The sequence below is a fragment of the Erinaceus europaeus genome, chromosome 8 (genome assembly GCF_950295315.1).
Source record: "Erinaceus europaeus chromosome 8, mEriEur2.1, whole genome shotgun sequence".
Taxonomy (NCBI): Eukaryota; Metazoa; Chordata; class Mammalia; order Eulipotyphla; family Erinaceidae; genus Erinaceus; species Erinaceus europaeus.
In genome coordinates this window covers 96,614,313-96,635,639 of record NC_080169.1, presented here as the reverse complement: position 1 = coordinate 96,635,639, position 21,327 = coordinate 96,614,313, and positions in this window count along the sequence as shown.

The window sequence follows — 21,327 nt, the reverse complement described above, 5'->3', positions numbered from 1 at the left end:
ACATATTTTGGATATCCAACCACACAGAACACAATAAACAAGCATTCTGTGATTAATTGACTCAGAGATTCAGTTTTAAAATAACGAGACAAAAGAAAAAACAAAACAAACAAAAACTACAGGACTTAAGTCTTAGAACACTAAGACTGTGACTATAAAAGAAAAACTAAGTGATTCATCAATACAATAAATTATATTAATGCATCCAGTCAACCTAATAGGGGGCACACATCTTTTTATTTTCATCAATAGCAAGCATTTATTTCTGTAATTGTCTTAATGATTCAAATAACTGAATTAGCTATTTTATTTTTCTGTGTGAATGACTTTTTAAATTTTTTTAAAATATCTATAAATTAAGTACTTCACTTCTGAGAGATTTCTACCATATGCCCTGTCTTTGTTGTTGGTCATCTAAAAATTCCTCTTGTGAGATTGTTTTTCCCATAAAATATGTATCATTTTAATTGTGTAGTCTTTTGCCACTATTTAATCTTTTTGTATACAAATAAATCCCTCTATAACAAATACTGAATTGTGTCCTTGACTTTCCTGTCTTAATTCCAACTTTATCTCCTCCATACATTTTTCATTTGCTTTGTCTTTACATTTATCTTAATTAGCTTTGACTTCATTCAATTAAGTATATCTCTATCAGTGTTTGTTGTGACCAGGACAAATAGTGAGTAACTGTTATTTTAAAAAGTATGAGTCATAGAGCTGCAGGCCAAGAAAAGCTTTGTCTTTTTCTCCTTCAAATTCCAAGGATGAACGAAAAGGACAAAGTTGTTAGATTGAGAGTTATGACTTCATACTGGAGTTATGGTTCAGTGTTATTCTTCAAGTTATCATTAGAACAGTTATCTGTTGCTGTAACCATATGTCTAATACTCAAATAAAACTAAATGAGAATGAATGTAATAATAGCATAGTGTTCTGAAACATTTAACTTATTTTGGATATTTTAAGAAATATACAATTCAGTCTAAAATGGAAAAATCAAAATGATAAATCAACACTTAATAGTACCAGTTATCCTATTTCTCTTAATTGCATGGAAATGTTATCAGCAATATTATACAACTGTTGAAACCAATTTTTTTTTTATTTTCTCCTGTGGTCATTAAACACTTAGAAACAATTTCCTGTATAAAAGACTACGTGAATTATGGAGATAAAAATTTCTAATGATAAGATATAAGCATGGTTAGACATCCACATTTATACTTTTCTTTACCTATGTAATTTTTGCCTGTGTCCTGTATTATTTTCTTTGTAATAAGTGTGATCTGTTGACTCATCTTGACTTTGGTATTTTTTAAGATTCTTGAAGAAGTGTTGTTTGTTTTATATTATAATTTTTTTATTCTGGGAGTTGGGTGGTAGCGCAACAGGTTAAGCACACATGGCTTGAAGCACAAGGACGGGAGTCATGATTTTGTTTCTAACCCCCAGGTCCCCACCTACAGGGAGGTTGCCTCATGGGCAGTGAAGCAGGTCTGCATGTTTCTGTCTTCCTTTCCCCCCTCTGTCTCCCCTTCTCTCCTGTCCTATCCAACAACAACAACAGCAGTGACAATAATAATAATAATGACAACAACAAGGGCAACAAAATGGGAAAAATTTCTTCCAGGAGCAGTAGATTCATAGTGCAGTCACTGAGCCCCAGTAATAACCTTGGAGGCAAGAATAAATAAATAAATAAATAAATTTTATTCTACAACTTTCATAAGTAAATTCCTACAAAATGAAACTGTAGTTCCATATATCTAGCTAATTCACAGTGTTCCCTAAAAGATAAATACAAATAATAATGAAATGTCAGATAAATAAATATATAGGTGTAGCATTAATAGCTTTAGCAAACTAAGGTCACAAATAATTCTTGAAGTAAAGCTGTCATTAGAATTTAAAGCTATAGAAAACAAAAAAAGATTTCAGTTATTCTCTGTTGATAACAATGTGGAAGTTGCTAAAAGATCTTTAAATAGTCACCCTAAGCTTTTGAATAATATTTTAACTAGTGGTGGGGTATTTACTTGGCCCTAAAGTTTACTTATAGAAGTATAAGCAAGACCAAGGTAGAACTGACTATATCTTAAACTTTAACCTGCTCACCCATTCATACTGGACAACTCTGTGACCTAAACATTCCAGATTTAACCCTTACTATGTTACATTTAGTAAAAAGAAACTGAAAGATATTTCTTAAGTCTCACAGAGCTATTCTATCACTACAAAAATCTTCTTTTGCATGACAAAAACAAAATATTACTTCATTTTTTTTTTTTTTTTACTGTGAGCGTTCTTAGGAAAACATAATGAAGCTCCAGAAGCCCTTATGTGAAGGCCAAAGAGAAACACAATAAAGAAGCACATTAATAATTTTCCAAGTAGAATTCTGATGACATTTTTGGTAAGTAAACAAATAAGCCCTAAAGATGTCACATGGGAGAGATCTACATCTAATGAAATATTGCTAGTAGATATTACATTGTGACAAAAACCAAGGAGAGTCTCTAAATGTCATTAATCAGAAGTTACAATATCCTTACACATTGGACACATTGGAGCACAGATTTTATTGTTATTGGAGCTATGCTTCTGAGACCTACAAAAAATTGGAATTTCAATAGAGATGTAACATGAGTTGGGTTAGAGTGAGAGGTGTATCTACCTCAGAAGTTTCATGACCTTATACAGAAATCTGAAACTCACAAAATGGATCCATCATCCACAGGAGACAGGAAAGATTTTTTTCCAGGTCTGACACTATGTGAGACTATCATTTTTTAAAACAGTTATGCTAGAGCCAATTTGCAAGAGAAAATTCACTTGCAGTGAAAACAACATCAAAACCAGTTATCACTCAAAGTTGTCATAGACAAAGCCTCACTTCTGGGCTGCTGCTCATGACTTAAGAAATCACAACTATTTTAAGACTTACATGTATATGTTAATTATTTTCTTGTGTTGTGTACAAAGCAAAATTATATTGTAGAAATCAAAATCTATTTACCTAATCTATAGAATGATACACAGTAACTACAAATGAAATTTTGGGAGAACAAGGGAACTTTTATTATATGAGGATCATTCAAATGGTATTTTATCTTTTGTTAGGTTGTCTCAGACCCTGAGGATACCATATACTATAATTGTTTCATTTTCTTTCTTCTTATTATTTTTATTTATTTGAGTAACTAGTAATTTTAACAACTTTGCTTGGCAGGTGTTTTTTTTTTTTTTCTGTTTTTTAGTGTTTCTAATCTTTCATGAAAAGATGCTTCTGATATTTGCTTTGATTTTTCTTCACTTAATTTCCATTTATGTTCTTGTTCCATTATTTTTAGGATGTAGAAATTTAAATCTTTTGATATTATTGAGATTATTAAAAGTGTATATACTTCTGATGAAAGTGATCATCACTTTAGTTGGGTTATTTGTTACTGTGTGGGAATTGAAAGGGAAAAATAGTCAGTGATTTCCAGTGCATGCTTTCCTTTATTTTTGTTTAGTTCTAACAGGATTAGTGGCTATAATCTTAATACCTACTTGATAAGGAAATTAATAGGTTAATATCTGCGTCTAAGTTTTATATAATAAATATAATCCCACTAACAAACAGAAGTTGAGAAAGAAGAACAGAAGGGAAACTCAAACCAGAATCTAGCTGAATTTGGAGTATGGCACCAAAGTAAAACTCTGGGTGGAGTGTGAGGGCAGATATTCAACGTCAGTGTGTGTGTGTGTGTGTGTGTGTGTGTGTGTGTGTGTGTGTGTGTGTGTGTGTGTGTGTGTAGACTTTTGGTGGTGAGAATGGTGTTGATGTACATTCCTATTAACTTGTAGTCTCATAAATCATTATTCAATTAATATGAGAGGTGAAAATTGATTGGCTGTCTCAAACATTTTGATGCATAGACATAGCATGAGTATATGATCCTTCAATCTAAGCACTTAAGACTTTAAACATGTAATCAGACTCAATGGTCTCAAATTGTTAATACATTACTAATAATGAATTGTTCTTTGAAATATTGACTCTCCTAAAACCTTAGACCAGGGAAAACAGAAGCAACTGGTGGAAGTACTTTATAAGATACAGCTATATATAAGTAATGTCAAAGGACATAAATTATGTTGACATTGTGTATGATACAGCAAATCCTAACGACCGGATCTTCAAAGTTAACCCATTGCCAAAAAGTTTGATTATAGCAATAACTATCTATTGTCCTCTTAAACCTTAAGACAGCAGGAACCTCAAACTTCCTCTATAAAAGCCCATATTTTGGGAGTCAGGCAGTAGTGCAGCAGGTTAAGCACAAGTGGCATGAAACGCAAGGACAGGAGGAAGGATCCTAGTTCTAGGCCACAGCACCCCACCTACAGGGGGGGATGGCTTCACAAGTGGTGAAGCAGGTTGGCAGGTGTCTATCTTTCTCTCCCCCTCTCTATCTTCCCCTCCTCTCTCTATTTCTCTCTGTCCTATCAAAAAATCACTTTTTTAAATTAGTAATTTAATAAGTTTTAGAAATCTTAAGACATCATTTCAGCAAATGTGTATTAAACACCTGCTATGTGCAGATATTGACTTTATTAAAAACCTGCTATATGCAGGTATTGACTTTATTAAAAAAATGCTAGATGCAGCCATGGTTTCCAGAGACATCCAAAAAACAGTGCAAAAATTGTTTTTCTCCTCTTTTAATATATTTTTTAGTCTTAAAATAAATATAAAATGTTTTAAACCGTGTGAGTAGAAATGGTTCAACTAAGACAATACAGATCTAAATTTGTGTTTAAAATGACATGTCTTCGTGACAAAAGTTTTTCTCTGCTTGTGTATTAAAGACCATGTTTATGTGTGTGTTTAAAGTTTGGTAAACATTGACTTTAAGGTTAAAAAATATAACTTTGGGAGTTGGGCTGTAGCGCAGCGGGTTAAGCGCAGGTGGCGCAAAGCACAAGGACCGGCATAAGGATCCCGGTTCGAACCCCGGCTCCCCACCTGCAGGAGAGTTGCTTCACAGGCAGTGAAGCAGGTCTGCAGGTGTCTATCTTTCTCTCCTCCTCATTGTTTTCCCCTCCTCTCTCCATTTCTCTCTGTCCTATCCAACAATGACGACAACAACAATAATAACTACAACAATAAAACAACAAGGGCAACAAAAGGGAATAAATAAATTAAATAAATATTTAAAAAATAATAATAATAATAACTTTAAGGCTAATTATTACCAGGCAAAGTTAAACAAAAGAGTTTTCAACATAATTCTCATAAAGGTAAAATTAATTTGCATCTAAAGTCTCAGGTAAAAATTAGTTAAAAATCAATATATTTTAACTAAAATTGTTCTAAAAATCCTGTGCACACCTAGGGTGTGTCTCCATCTTAAATGGGTATAACAAAAAGTAGAGAAGATGTTATTGATATATAAAGCTCTCAATTAGAGGTAGAACCAGCCCAGGCAAGTGACAGATAACACAATGGTTATGCTAATGATTCTCATGCCTGACGCTCTAGCAATGGTTCTTTGCCTTACCACATTTTATTGTGCTTAAATTGGTTAAACAGCCTTAAAATGATATGAGAAAGACCTTCCAAAATTATAAAGATACTTAAACCAGTTATAATCATCGAGTTATCAATTATAGTAAAATTCTAACTTGTTACAAGTTTTTTTTTCACAAGTAAGTGATTACAGCTGTCAAGCCTTCACATGAAGAAACATCTGCTCATATGGTAAGGTATTAAACTATAAAAAGTTCCTCCATATGCAATTTATGTAAATTAACAACATTCACATATTTTTCTACACTTAACTGGTGTATCTTGTTTTGCCACTATACACCTGCCTTTGTCAACCAACAATTTAAAGATGTTTCCCTTTATAATTGTCACTTGCAGTGGCAGCAGGACACAGAAAAAGGAGGTTTGTAGCAGAAAGGGAACTCAGTCCTTTATTTGCACTGGCATCTCAGAGTTGGCTGAGAAAGCAACAGTTTGGGCCACGTGGAGGTAGCAAAAATGGGTGCCTCATGCAGCAACCTTCCCTGAGTCTAATCACTGAAGTGAAGGGCTGGCAAGAGAGTGAGGTGCGGAAGAAGAAGGGCTTTTATGGGAACAGCTCTCATGAGAATGAGAATGGGGAGGAGTAACCATAGCACTCCAGGGTAGGATAATAACTCTCATGGGAATGGGAAGGGGGAGGAGTAACCAAAGCACTCCAACTATCACGGGGAATTGACAATGCCCTGAGCGCACAACATGGCAGAACAGGCTATCCGAGAATGTCCCTCATGGGAACTAGCAATAGCCTGAGGGGGCAACATGGCAGATGTGACTGCATCTGCAGAATTTCCCAGCAATAACATCACCCATGCCACAGACATCCCTTACTACCCCCAAAGACAAATGGGTGTTGACAAGGCCTGCCAAATGCTTAGGCTTAATTAAGTAAAAAAAGAAATAAGGGGAGATACATCCCCCCAATATTCAGTTGGCTAGGCACCAAACCTATTTTTCTATAAAAAAAATTTGAATCAGATGCCCTGCTAACCATGGGAAGCAGATTGTTTGTGTTTCTTTCACAGGAATCCCGGGAAAACCATCTGGACCCCTGCACACTCTGACATTGCCCACTAGACAGCATGACTACAGTGACACACACCCCGAAACCCATGATATGACCTGACATGATCTGAAGAACCTTATTCACAGACTCCAAGGACAGAACTTTCCTACTGCCTGTCTGCCCTTCCTGCTTCTGCTTTGTCTGTCATGTTTTGGCGGTTCCAGCCCACTCTCTACTTTCCTATACTGTGTCTATTAGATATAAAGGAAAAGGGGGAGATGCTGGGGAATTATGCAGATGCAGTCACATCTGCCAAGCTGTCCCCTCAGGCTTTGACACTTCCCGCGATATTCTTGCAGTGCCTTTTTCAACCAATCCTGTCCTGACACATCACTCCTGGTTGCTGCCCTATAAGGCCCTTCTTCTTCTGCCCCTCGTCCCACTTGCCCACTTTTAACATTGATGAATAGACACAAAGAAGGGTGGTCCGGGAGGTGGCCATTTTTTGCTGCCTCCTCATGGCCCGAACCACTGCACTCTCACCCAACTCTGAGGTGCCCATGGGAATTTGTGTTCCCTCTTCGCTCTGGGTCTCCTCTCTCTCTTTTCCATGGTGCAGCCAGACAAATGTCTGTTGTGATTACTGAAGATGCAGCAGGAAAGCTTAATCAGTGAATTAGACCTGAGCTACGAACATCTATACCTACTTAGGGATTGAGTGAACCAGGACAGAAAGACTCTGAATAAAAAACTGAGTTTACTTGTTAATTTATAGATCAGAAAATAGTTACTTTTCCTAACACTAAGAGTTTATTGTTATACCTTTCTAAATGTAGACAAAACACAAACAGCATAAATAACAATAACAACCCTTAAATATATAACTTAATCTATTATCATAAAAAAAACAGAATTCTGGACGATTTTTCTCTGTGCTCTACCTCATTGCAATAGATTCCTTCTCCACAGAATAGTCACTTTATTTACTTTTATAAGAACCACCTTTCTGTATTCCTTCATAGTTCTATTGCTTAGGTATTCTGGTGACTGCAACAGAGTATTTCAATTTGTTTGCATTTACTATGTTTCTAAACAAGTTATCTTCAAATCTTCTATCTCCCTAGAAGCTGCATTTAACCTTATCTATTGTAAGGTCTTGAGGAGGGTGGTAATTTTGGAGTGTATATCCTTAAATCATTCTTACTCTGCAGTTTCTCCTACCATTCCTTGCTTTATCTTATAGTTTAAATATTGATATTGAAGATACACATTCACTTGTCCTATCTGACTGTTGAATTCTATCTTCTATTCTTTTTTATTTCCCATGATTTGGCAGCTAGAGTAGTGACTTGATTAAACTAAGGCTTAGTCTCTTTGGCAGCACTATAAGTTGTGCTCTTTTATTAGGAGGCACATGCTATTTGGCTGTCCCTTTCATTAGATGAGCAACTCTGAATGCTCTAACTAGATCCATTGATTTAATTGAAAATTTGAATGGTGGTATTTTATTGCTTTTATTTATTTTTATTCACTGGCTGAGAAAATACTACTTAAAAAAGGATTCTCTCAATTAGATTTTGACATTAATAATGCATCTATAATATTTCATTATTTTCTTCTATTTCTCACTCCTCATAATAATGAATATGTTCCAAATCACCTTCTAGAAGATAGCGATCAATTATTTTACCCTCTTTTGCACCATTATCAACTCTTGGATACTGAATATCAATTGACTAGCCACTGTATTTACTGGGTAATCTTTTTCTTTGTTTGTTTTTTTGACATGTATAGCAGTTCTAAGTCCATTATCAGAGGAGTGAGCATCGTCAAATTTTGGTGTTTGGTTCTCACTTTGTTCTTATATAGCAGAAAGATCAAGACATCATTCTAGTGTCTCTTCAGAAAATATCAGTGATATTAATGAAAGTAGCATTTTCATAACCTAATTATATGTCAAAGGCTTCATTTCCTCATACAATCACACTGGAGTACTAGGGTTTCAGCACATGTTGGGGAAAGCCAGACATTTCATCCATAACCATCAGTTTCAATTCATTACTAGTCTTAACCTTATTGGAGATAAAATTATCCCGTATGTAGCCAGTAAAGCTCACTCAGTTTTTACCATTTTCTTGTTGAGTGTTGATGGTTTACAGTACAACTGTTGGCACATGTGTGTAGTTTAATATATCCTTATGATAAGTGTCTGCAAAATACTTTTACCCTTAACTTAGTTCCTTTTCCACTATCCTATACCAGAACCCCAAAATCTTTCCCAGCAGCTCACTTTCCATATTTCACTAGAGTTATTTTCTTTTGTTCAGTCCACCACATCAAGTCCAAGTTTTGTTTTGTGTTTTCCTCTTCTTTTCTTGTTTCTTAAATTCTACTGATACTTGAAATCATCTAGATTTGTCCTTTTCTTTTTGCTTTGTCTTACTTAAGATTCCATCAAGTTTCACATAAGAAGAGATAAAGAAATGATCCCATTTTTAATAGTTTATATATATGTATATGATGTATATATCTATATCTATATCTATATCTATATCTATATCTATATCTATATCTATATCTATATCTATATCTATATCTATATCTATATCTATATCTATATCTATATCTATATCTATATCTATATCTATATCTATATCTATATCTATATCTATATCTGTATATGTTATTCATTTGTCATTAGGCTTCCAAGTTTGAACTATTATGTTTTGTCATGCTATGAACATAGGTGTATATAGATATTATTGGGGAGGTGTTTTTTTGCTTTCTTTGGATATATCCTCAGGAGAAGAATTGCCAGATTAGAGGATAAGTCAATTTCTACTAATGCGAGTTATCGTCACACTGTCTTTCATAGTGGCTGGGTCAATTTGCTTTCTAGTCAGCAGTGTATAATGGTTCCTTTTCCCCCACAGTCTTCCCCACACTTGCTGCTTCTGCCTATTCTAACATATGGAATTCTCACAAGTGCAAAGTGGCATCTCATTGTTTTCTTTATTTGTGTTTCTCTGATAACCAGTGACCATGAAAACTTTTTAATGTATCTACTGGCCCTCTGGATCTCTTCTCTTTTTTACATTTTAATCAATAAAACAGAGAGAAATTAAGAAGGCGGGGAGAGATAGAGAGCAAGTGAGAAATAAACACACCTGCAGACCTGCTTCACCACTTGTGAAGCTTTTCAGCTTCAGGTGAAGAGTGGAGCTTCAACCGGGGTCCTTGTGCATAGCACTATGTGTGCTCACCTGGGTGTGCCGTTACCCGCACCTAAACTGTTCTATCTCATATATCACTCATTACCCAGGTGCAAGTGTCTGAAAGGAGGAAGCTTCACAAGTGGTAGAAAAGGGCTACAGAAAGCTCTTTTCTCTCTCTCCACTTATATCATAAATAGAAAAAAAAAATGGCTGAAGGGAATTATGGGGTTATACTTGCCATCAATGATAATCCTGGTAGTAACAAATAGCAATAAATTAATATATATATATATATATACATGTGTATATATATATATATATATATATATAGTGAATTTTATCCTTTTTTTTTTTTTTACTTTATGCTACCAGGTTTATCACAGGGGCATACGTCTACATAAAAAATTCACTGTAGCAAACTATAGAAATGATACAAAGGTCTGGTGGTGGGAATTGTGTGAAGTTGTACCCCTCTTATCCTATGGTTTTGTCAATGTTTCCTTTTTAAAAATTACCTGGCGGTAATTACCTGGTGGTTATTTTTTCTTCTTTTTTCTTACTTATGATAGAGACAGAGAGAGATTGGGTGAGAGAGAGAAAGAGAGAGAAAGAGCCTGAAGTTTCCCCTGCAGGTGGGAATCCAGAGCTTAAACCTTGGTCCTTGGTCTTTGCATATGCTCATCATAAATCCAAATGCATCACCACTTGACCCTTCACTTTTTCCCCTTATAAAGGGCTGAGTTCTTGCTGAAGGTTGTAATTTTTCAGCTTGATAACATTTTATACCATTCATTTTTGTCATAATAAACCAAGATTAATTCTGAGGTCTAACCATAGAGTCAGACCTAACCTAAAGAGATCAAGCTAGGTCTGACTATTAGAAATAATTGAAATACAAGTCACTTCCTTGCCATGAGATCATAATCAGAACTCAGTGCCTGAACTATGACTGCACTGGTTCCAGTGGCCATATTTTTCATATTTCCTTCTTTTCTGATAAAGACAGGGAAAAATAGAAAGTAAGGGATATAAGAAAGAGAGAGAGAGGACAAGAGAGAGAGAGAGGGAGATGGATATGGAACCAATACTTGAACCTAGGTCCTTAGGCACAGTAGTATGTGTCCTTTACTGAGTAAACCACCCTCTGACCCTATATAACAATAATATTTAAAGAATATAAGTGACACATTTCTATATGCACTGGGATAAAATAATGCCCACTGAATTCAATTTAGTATTGTACATACAAATATTTTATTATAGACATTTTGAAGAAAAATTTTTGCTTCTAAAATCTGCCAACCTACATTATATATATATATATATTAATATTTATTTTATTTATTTATTCCCTTTTGTTGCCCTTGTTGTTTTATTGTTGTAGTTATTATTGTTGTTGTCATTGTTGGATAGGACAGAGAGAAATGGAGAGAGGAGGGGAAGACAGAGAGGAGGAGAGAAAGATAGACACCTGTAGACCTGCTTCACCGCCTGTGAAGCGACTCCCCTGCAGGTGGGGAGCTGGGGTTTGAACAGGGATCCTTATGCCGGTCCTTGTGCTTTGCGCCACCTGTGTTTAACCCTCTGCGCTACAGCCCAACTCCCCAACCTACATTATATTATCACATGATTTTCTTTCTTCATTTCATTCTAAAATGGCCGTTTTTTACTATGAGATAAATTTTTAATAATTTGATTTAAATTAACTGCTCAGATAAAATTTTATTTTTATGATGAGCATATGCACATATAATGAAATTATATTTTTGTCTTAGCAAGAGATTTAAACTAAAAAGAACATGCTGACCAGTGGAACAGAATTGAAAATTAAGTCTCCACACCTATGGTCATATAATTTTTGAGGAGGCCCAATCTATTAAATTGAGAAAGAAGAGTCTCTTCAATAAATGGTATTGGGAAATTTGGGTTGAAACATGTAGAAGAATTAACCTGAATAACTCCAGATAGATCTAACCAGACACAAAAGTAAACTCCAAATAGATCAAGGACTTGAATGCCAGACAGAAAATTACCAAATATTTAGAAGAAAATATTGACAGAACTCTTTTTCACCTAAGTTTTATAGGCATTTTTAGTAATGCAAGTTACAAAAACAAAAATAAACCAGTAAGACTACATCCAACAGAAAATCTTCTGCACAGCACAAGAAATCATCACCCAAATATCTTCCTCTATCACTTCTCCTCTCTGAGAATATGGACCAAAATTCTTTTCAGGTTCAGAAGAAAAGAGTTCTGACTTCTGTAGTAGTCTCTCTCAGGACATGGACATTAGCAGGTGAATCCACAGCTCCAACCTTAGTCTATCTTTCCCTATTCAGGTAGGCCTCTGGAGAGGTTGTGTTCTAGGACATATTAGCGGGATCATCTATCTGCTCAGGGAGGTCAAGATGAAGTCATAATGGTAGCTGCAAATCAGTGGCAGAAAGGCAGTAAAATATTAAACAGGATAAAATGTTTAATAACCATGAACCAATGATAAAATACAATAGATGATAATATACAAAAAAAAAAATCTAGGATGTCTATTTTAAGTATGTTCCTAGGGGCCCATGACTTTAGTAATCATTGCCTAATACGGAGGTTGACAAGAAATATTGTCTGAATGGAAGGGGTCAGAGTTGAGAATAGAATTTAAAAGCCAGAATAGGGCAGAGAGTAGCTCCCAACTGAAAAAAAATATATATATATATATACTATTTGGCTCATTGATCTGACCCTGTATATTCATATTGAGCACAGGAGCCTGTTTAAACTTTGAATCCTTAATATTTTGAGCTCACAGTCCATGGTGACATCTGGGAACATTCTAGACTGCACTCATTTAAGATCAGTCTTTCTCAAGTGACAGAGTAGGATGACTCAGGAGCCCTATGGAGAGTTTCCTCATTTTTTTTTTTTAAATGCAGAGGCAAGTAGTGGAAGGTAGTACACTGGCTATGCAAATTGCTTTCATGCCTAAATCTTCATGGTTTTAAGTCTAATCCCAAGCAATACCATAAACCAGAGCTGAAAACTGTTCCAGTGATATAAGTAAAACAAAAATAAAAGAAATAAAACAAGTTGGAGAGAGAAAATAGTGTCAGAGTATGAAATCAAGACCTCTTTTTCTTATTTATTTATTTATTTATTTATTTATTTATTTATTTATTTTATTGCTACCAGGGTTATCACTGGAGCTCAGTGCTGGCACTAGGACTCCACATCCCTGGTGGTCATCCCCCCCCCCCTTTCTTCACTTTATTTGATAGGTCAAAGAGAAATTGAGGGTGGAGGGCCAGATAGAAGCAAAGAGAGAAAGATAGACACCTGCAGATCTGCTTCATCATTCATGAATTTTCCTGGGGGCCTTAAACCAGAGAGCTTGTTCAAGTTAATGTATGTGCTCAACAAGGTGTGCCACTGCCCAGACTCCCCATTTTCTTTTCTGCTCTAGAAAGAGGGTGAAAGAGAGAAGGAAGGGACAACAGAGATAAGGCAGCACTATTCCACCATCCATGGAGCGCCCTGGTGCCTTCCATGGTGTTAGTTAGGATTCACAGCATTGTTCAAGTAAGGGCTTTAAGGTTAGTGAGCATATCAAAGATGTTTAGGGATTGCCAGATTTACACTTTTCTAATTGAATTACATTCCTATCCTATTCCACAATCATACATTTAAGTGATGCTTCTAATTGATAACATCTCACTTTTAAAGCCAATTTCTTAATCAGTTTCTTGACTAATAGTTCTTAGTGACAGCTGTTTGCTAAATAACTACCAATGGAAATCCTACTGCTTACTCAAATTGAATATGTTTTAGAATAAAAATCATCACTGAAGTATGACTTTCTCCTCTTAAATCTGCTTCCCAAAATAGTTTACTATTCTTTTCAGCACTGCAGTTTGCAAACTAAGTACCTTTTTCCTCCTTTCTCACTGTCAATTATTTACTTAGCTGTCCGTATGGTATATTCTGCTTTCATATACACTTTTAAATTTGTACTTCCAGTTCTTTTACTTATTCCTTCATTAATATACATGATCATTAATATATGTTGATCATGCAGTGAAAGGGCCTATTCCTGGATAGTGTTCTTTTTAAAAAATATTTTATTCATTTATTTTCTCTTTTGTTGTCCTTGTTGTTTTTCATTATTGTAGTTATTATTTTTATAATATTTATTTATTCCCTTTTTGTTTTCCTTGTTGTTTTATTGTTGTCATCGTTGTTGGATAGGACAGAGAGAAATGGAGAGAGGAGGGAAAGACAGAGAGGGGGAGAGAAAGAGAGACACCTGAAGACCTGCTTCACCTCCTGTGAAGCAATCCCCCTGCTGGTGGGGAGCTGGGGGCTTGAAGCAGGATCCTGAAGCAGGTATTTGTGCTTTGCGCCATATGCGCTTAACCTGCTGTGCTACCTGTAAAACATTGCCTCATAGCATTTCACACTTAGCTTATTCTTGTAAAACCATAGCAATCCTTCAGTCTTCTTGAATATCATTATGTAAGTGATTGTCTCCCTAGAATAACTTTCAAGGTAGTCAATCATTTGGCTTCATGTTGATTCTAAAGGTAAATAATTTGCTGGAAAGTTGGACAGCTGGGGAATGGAGAAAGGAAACAAGGGATGCCAAGCAACAAAACTACTTTTTCTCTAAAATATAAAATGATCTTGTCAACGTTGAAATGAATATAAGGTAAGAAAGCCCAGGTGTCTGTATTTTTTTTTAATTGAAAGTGTAGAAGGGTTGAATATGTTTCTTTTGAAACTGTATGAGAATCCAAATTATAAATGTACTGGGATATAGCAAAAATTTAAGAATGTCTTATTTGAAAAATTCTTATTAGAGAAAGTACTATGTCATATAAGAATAATGTAATTATATAATCAAATGATTATTATAGAAAATACATTTATTTTTTGATTACTGATTTAACAGCATTTTATAAAATTATATGATTCAGGGGTATAATATCACACTCTTCTGAAATAAAAAAAAGGATGAGATTGTATTGTATGGAATATAATGGATGGGACTGGAGGTGACTGTGCTAAGAGAAATAAGAAGTGAAAGATAACTACTAGATGGATTCACTAATATGTGGAATATGAATCTACGAAAGGTAGAATGATAAGTGAACTTACTAAGACTGTGAAAACTAAGAAGGCTATTGGGATATGGGCGTGGGCAGGATCTCTTATAGACAATAATTGGGAGTTAGATTCCAGAGACAAATAACATTCTTCCAGGGAGATGTTACAGTTGTAATAATTGCTTCAAGCACTCTCCACTTAAAATAATTATCGTCACATGTAACAATGGATATTTGAGTTATTTATTTATTTGCAGTAGATACAGAGTTTTTTTGTTGTTGTTTGTTTAAACTATATAAGGTTTATTAAGGTGAAACAGGTAAAAGGCAAAATAAGCACTTATCATCAAGGGTTAAGAGTATGCTAGGTCCATCAAGTCTGAGTATAGTTATCAAAAGTTTAGTCCCATAAGATAAACAATTATCATCTCTGGTAAAGGTTGCTCAGGGTTGTAGAGGGGTCCAAAAATTTACCAGCTAGCAGACTTACTCATGTTCAATTCCCAGGAGAAGTAACCATTTTGGGTACCTGGCATATCTCCTTCAAAATGCATCTGACCAGGAGAAGCAGCAGCAGCAGCAAGGACAGACAGTTGTTTTAATAGTATTTGATAATAAAAGGAAAAAAAAAAACTTCCCCATTGCATGGTTTTGGTTGCCTTGTCCATCAACTGTCAATCAATACTGGCTTATTTCCATAATTTCAATTCATATATATATATATATGTATATATATATGCCATTATTTGATCAATTAAATATTAACCCCATTTTCTTTGTTAATATTTAACTTAGTTTACCACTAGGCCCCTCAATGAACCTGCATGTTGAATTGACAGACATGACACTTCTGTATATTTCAATAATCATAGCATAAGAATAAACTATGTCATAATCACCTGACTTGCCTAGAAACTGGACTTAAGCATTCAAATGTAACACTATCTGTAATATAAATTTATAATCATTAATTTCAAAGTGGACAATGCCTTAAGTAAACATTTCACCTTTAGAAATTAAATATCTCTTGTGACTTCATCATAAAAAGCAAGATCCATTTTTAAAACTATGCATCCAAAATGGAAGAAAAACATCTACAGCAGTTTTAGAGATTTTATAAAGCATTTATGTTCAGTACAATACTTTAAAGAGTATCTCCGAACTTCATAGAATATGAAGTAAATATTTAGAAGGCTATTCTGAGATTCCCTATGTATTAAAGAAAGCAACCAGATTATCAGTGAAGAAACATGTTACTTTTCCCACAGTAAAACTTAACTGAAGTAACACATGACAAGCAATATTATTTTAAAAGTGTGTGTGTATCAGAAAGTGTATTTAGAAAGTGCAGAGAAAATATTACTGAGGGCTTTAAAAAGCAACTAATATATCAAATTGCTTAGTGTGGGAGTTTGCTCAGTAGTTGAATATAGTTAGATGTACATACATAACTCTAGAAAGTATTACCTTAGGAAATTTGGTAGATGATGAAATACTACAATTTAATATATTTTTTCTCTGATTCTTTAAAAAAAAAATGAATTGGCTCATCATGTTTGTGTGGGAATACCAGGACTCCCTGACCAGGGCCCCAGGTGATGGGATAGCCTGGTAATAACTAAAGAGTCAACATTAAAGTATGCCAGTCTCTTACCCTTATTCAGTTTTTGTAGTCCTTACTATGTCTGAGAAGGTTAGCTTTACTCTACCTACTACTTGAGGAAGATGGGCCCTGAAATTAACGAAGCCTGGAATGTTCCTAGCTGTGATCACAGAATGTGAGCTCAGACCTACAAGAATGCAGTTTCCGTAGACTTCTGTGCTGAATATGGTCCCCAGATCAAATCGATTAGGTTTACAATTAACAATATTTATATGCTTTCCCCATATTTGGGAGCTACTCTCTTGCCTGACCCAGCTTTCTAGTCATTTTTCCAACTATGACACCATCTTCCCAGACAATAACCTGAGTCCATCTGCATATTAGATGTCAGGCACAGGTAGAAACTAGTAAAGTCATGGGCCCCTTGGAGTATATCTAAAATAGACCTACTATCTTTTCCCAAAAATGGAGACTCCCCAAATATTCATCTGATATATTCTTGCCTAATACTGGCTTTTTACAAAATGGAGATTCTAAATCTCATCTGCAATTTCTTGCCTTTAGGTTCATAACTAGTCAATAATTTGTTCAGCTTTATATTTTAACTCTTTTTCAGTCAACAGGTTCCAGATGATATGACCATGCCAACCTGACTTCCCTGGGCAGACAACCCCACCAGTGTGTCTTGCAGCCTCACCTCTCCAGAACCCTGCCCCACTAAGGATAGAGAAAGACAAGCTGAGTATAGATTGACCTGCCAGTGCCCATGTTCTATGGAGAAGCAATTACAGAAGCCAGACCTTCCACCTTCTGCACCTCATAAGGACCCTGGACCCATACTCCCAGAGGGATAAAGAATAGGAAAGCTGTCGAGGGAGGAGATTGTACATAGAGCTCTGGGGGTGGGCATTGTGTGGAAGTGTACTACTCTTACCCTATAGTCTTGTGGTCTTGTCAATATTTCTACTTTATGAATAAAAATTTAAAAAAAAGAATATGAATTGGATAAAATTTCCACAGGAAAAAATGATTCTTTCAAAAATAAAGATTTGGATGTGAGGGTGATCTAGCTGCGACACCTGTCACACCATTGATCACTAGGGTTGATTCAGCTGATCTGGCTGGCTGTCCCCTTCCTCCCTCACCACTCCATGTGCATCCCTCTGGAAGTTGTGAGCTGGGTGGAAGAGGACAGCCTTCCCAGATAGACACTGACTGGGTCTTCAGTCAAGGGTATAAGAGTATCTGCGCTCCCCTGCTAGAACCTCCAAACAAGCTCTCAAAAATAAAGATTTAAAAATATATGTAGAGGCAGGCAAAATAGCTGACTTGGGTAGTGTGCTGCTTTGCTGTGTGTGTAACTGAGTTTCCAGCCCTGCCTCTACCACATCGAAGGGAATTTTGGCGCTGTGATCCCTTTCACTCTTTGTCTCTCTTTAATACTAATTAAAATTATGTAGGAGCTGATAGATATAACAGTAAAACACATGATCCAGGCACATGGATTTTGGTGAGGGCCTTGACAATCACATTGTATCTGAGTGGGGAAAACTTCACAAACAGTGAGGCAAGGCTGTGATGTATTTCTCCACCCCCTTCTCTATGTATCTCATACTCTCTATCCACCACCTTTTATCTTAAAAATAAAAGGGGGTATGATGGGTGCAGAGGATTTTGCAGGTACAGATCCCAAGCAGTTACCCTGGTGGCCAATAAGAAATAAATAAATATACTTTAAGTAAGTAAACCTAATCATAATGGACTGGTTGTCTTGACTGCAGTTTAAAAATGAATCAATAATTAAGAAGTAAAGATAAAGTCAAGGATATAGCATGATGCATGAAATGCATTTACTACCTTGCTATTTTATTGTTTGGCACCAAATTTATCACCGGGATTAAATGCTTATACAACTTTATAGTTTTTGGTGGTCATTCATAACTTATATTCTTTTTGATAAAGGGTGAGAAATAGGGCGAGTAAGAGAGAGGGGGGAATATAGATAATGGAGAGGCACCTACATCATTGTTTTACCATTATATTTTAATATATTTAATTATTTATTGGCTAGAGATAGAGAGATTGAGATGGGAGGGGAAGATAGGAGGGAGAGAGGAGAGATACTTGTAATACTGCTTCATGGCTCATAAAACTTTCCCTCTGAAGGGGGGTGCCAGGGACTTGAACCTGGGTCCTTGTGCTTTGTAATACTCTACCAGATAAAACACCTCCCAACCCACTCTCCATTCTTGAATCTTTCTCACACAGGTAAGGATTAGGGACTGAGTCGAGTTCCTCAGTGATGGTAATTGTGCTCTATGGTGTGAGCCACAACACAGCCCATACTGTCTGTATTATTATTATTATTATTTTCTCAGAGAATTAATGCAGGGGGTCATGTGGTAGCATGTCTGGTAGAGCACACATGTTACAATGTGCAAGGATTGTAGTTCAAGTCCCTTGTCCCTACCTACAAAAAGGTAAGCTTCACAAGTGGTAAAGCAGTGTTGCAGGTGTCTTTCTATCTTCCTCTGTCTCTATTTTCCCTCTCAATTTCTGTCTCAGTTTTTAAATTTTAATTAATTAGTTCATTTTTACTAGAGCACTGCTCAGCTCTGGCTTAGGGTGATGCAGAGGACTGAACCTGGGACTTCAGAGTCTCAGGCATGAGAGTTTCTTTGCATAACTACTGTTCTGTCTACCCTCTATTTAATATATATACATATACATACACATACACATACACATACACATACACATACACATACACATACACATATACATATACATATATTTGTTTATTTATTGGATAGAGACAGCCAGAAATTGAGAGGAAGGAGAAGATAGAGAGCACCTGCAGCACTACTTACCACAAGTGGGGAATGGGGCCTTGAACCCTTGCCCATTATAACGTGCTCTCAACCAGGTGTGCCACCACCTAGTCCCTAAACCATCACCTGGCCTCTAAGCCACAACCAGCCCCTTCTCTCTGTCTCTACCCCAAAAAATAATAAAAATAATGAAATATTTTAAAATGTAAGATAATCCTTAACAGAAAAACAAATTAGTGGTACACATAGTCCTTTAGTATGTCAGTATAATTAATTTGAAAATCTAATCTTTTATAAATAGTATAATCCTTAAAATTATTTTAATTAGGGGAGTCGGGCGGTAGTGCAGCGGGCTAAGCGCAGGTGGCGCAAAGCACAAGGACCGGCATAAGGATCCCTGTTCAAACCCCGGCTCCCCACCTGCAGGGGAGTCGCTTCACAGGCGGTGAAGCAGGTCTGCAGGTGTCTGTCTTTCTCTCCTCCTCTCTGTCTTCCCCTCCCTCTCTCCATTTCTCTCTGTCCTATCCAACAACGACAACAACAATAATAACTACAACAATAAAACAACAAGGGCAACAAAAGGGAATAAATAAATAAAATAAATATTTTTTAATGTACAAAAATTATTTTAATTAGAAGAAACGTGATGAGGGATATACATTATTAATTAAAATCAGTATAAATAAAAAGCAATGCTTGTTTTTCTACAAAATTCTTAAGAGTTGAATTTAAATAATCGCTAGAGATATATATTTTTTTAATTTTAGGTTTAAAAGGTTTTACCTACCATGGAAATTTTGTTGTATGATTTTAGGCAAATACTGGGGGGGGGGGGATCAGCCCCCTTCAAAGCATAATTTATGTTAACAAAGAGCAGGAAAGTTAATGATATTTTGTTTTAAAGAAATTAGTTCTATGGAGTGAGAAAATTTGATGATATGTTGGTGGAAATTCATATATAATCTACTTTTGTTGATAATAAGCATGTGTCAACTCTACAAACTACATCTTAAATTTAGAAATTAAAACTTTAAAAATTATAAAACCTCCCAAATGACTGTTTTATGGTTGTTCAATCTGTCAGTGAAATATATTGACCAGTAACATCTTCTGATCAATAAAGGGCTAAGGAGAGGGCAAGGGGCTTTCAGGTCCTGATGCTTGGTAGTGGAGGAGAAATTCTGCTATGGATAAGAGTGTCTGCAGAAAACTGGGAATTTTTGCACTTGTATTAACAACTATATTTACTGTAAACCACTAATCCCCTAATAAAAGAAAGAAAGAAAGGCAGTTGGTATTAGGAACACTAAACTTTTAACAAATTGAACTGGATAATATATTTCAGAGATTTGTTGGATGTGATTAAAATGTTTACATCATGATCTAGTGAACATAATTGACAACATTTTGTCAGACTAGTTATCACCTTCAAATTATTATGTTTTTTTTATTCGCTGCACCTGCACAGTCATTAAAGTCAATGATTTACATAAAATGAGCTAAGTCTAATCTTTATAATTTAAGGATACAGATTATTTTACTGTTTTGAATTAATAAATCAACTTCTCTCATAGTATCTATGAATAAAATGTATTTTAAATCATTGATCAATAAAATATAGAATTTACTATACCTGTTTAATCTCTTTACATGCATTATATGCATTAACTGATACAATAGAACATTATTTATTAAGTAAATATGCTTCAGTATATCTTCTGTAATTATGTAAAGCTATATACACATATTACTGTAACTTTTGTCTTCCACTGAATTGACTTGTTTGAGGGATGTTAATACAAACATTTGGAACTAAAATATCGGGTACTGTGTCCATCATCTAAACTTCAGTGATGCTGTTATATAGAACTTTTTAAAGTTCTTGCTTTCTATTTGAAACTATCTAGAGTATATCCATCTGAAAATAACTTTGAGTCTATAAGAAAAATACAGACAGGACAGCATAGGATGAGTTGTACGCATATGAAATAAAGCTTTATGT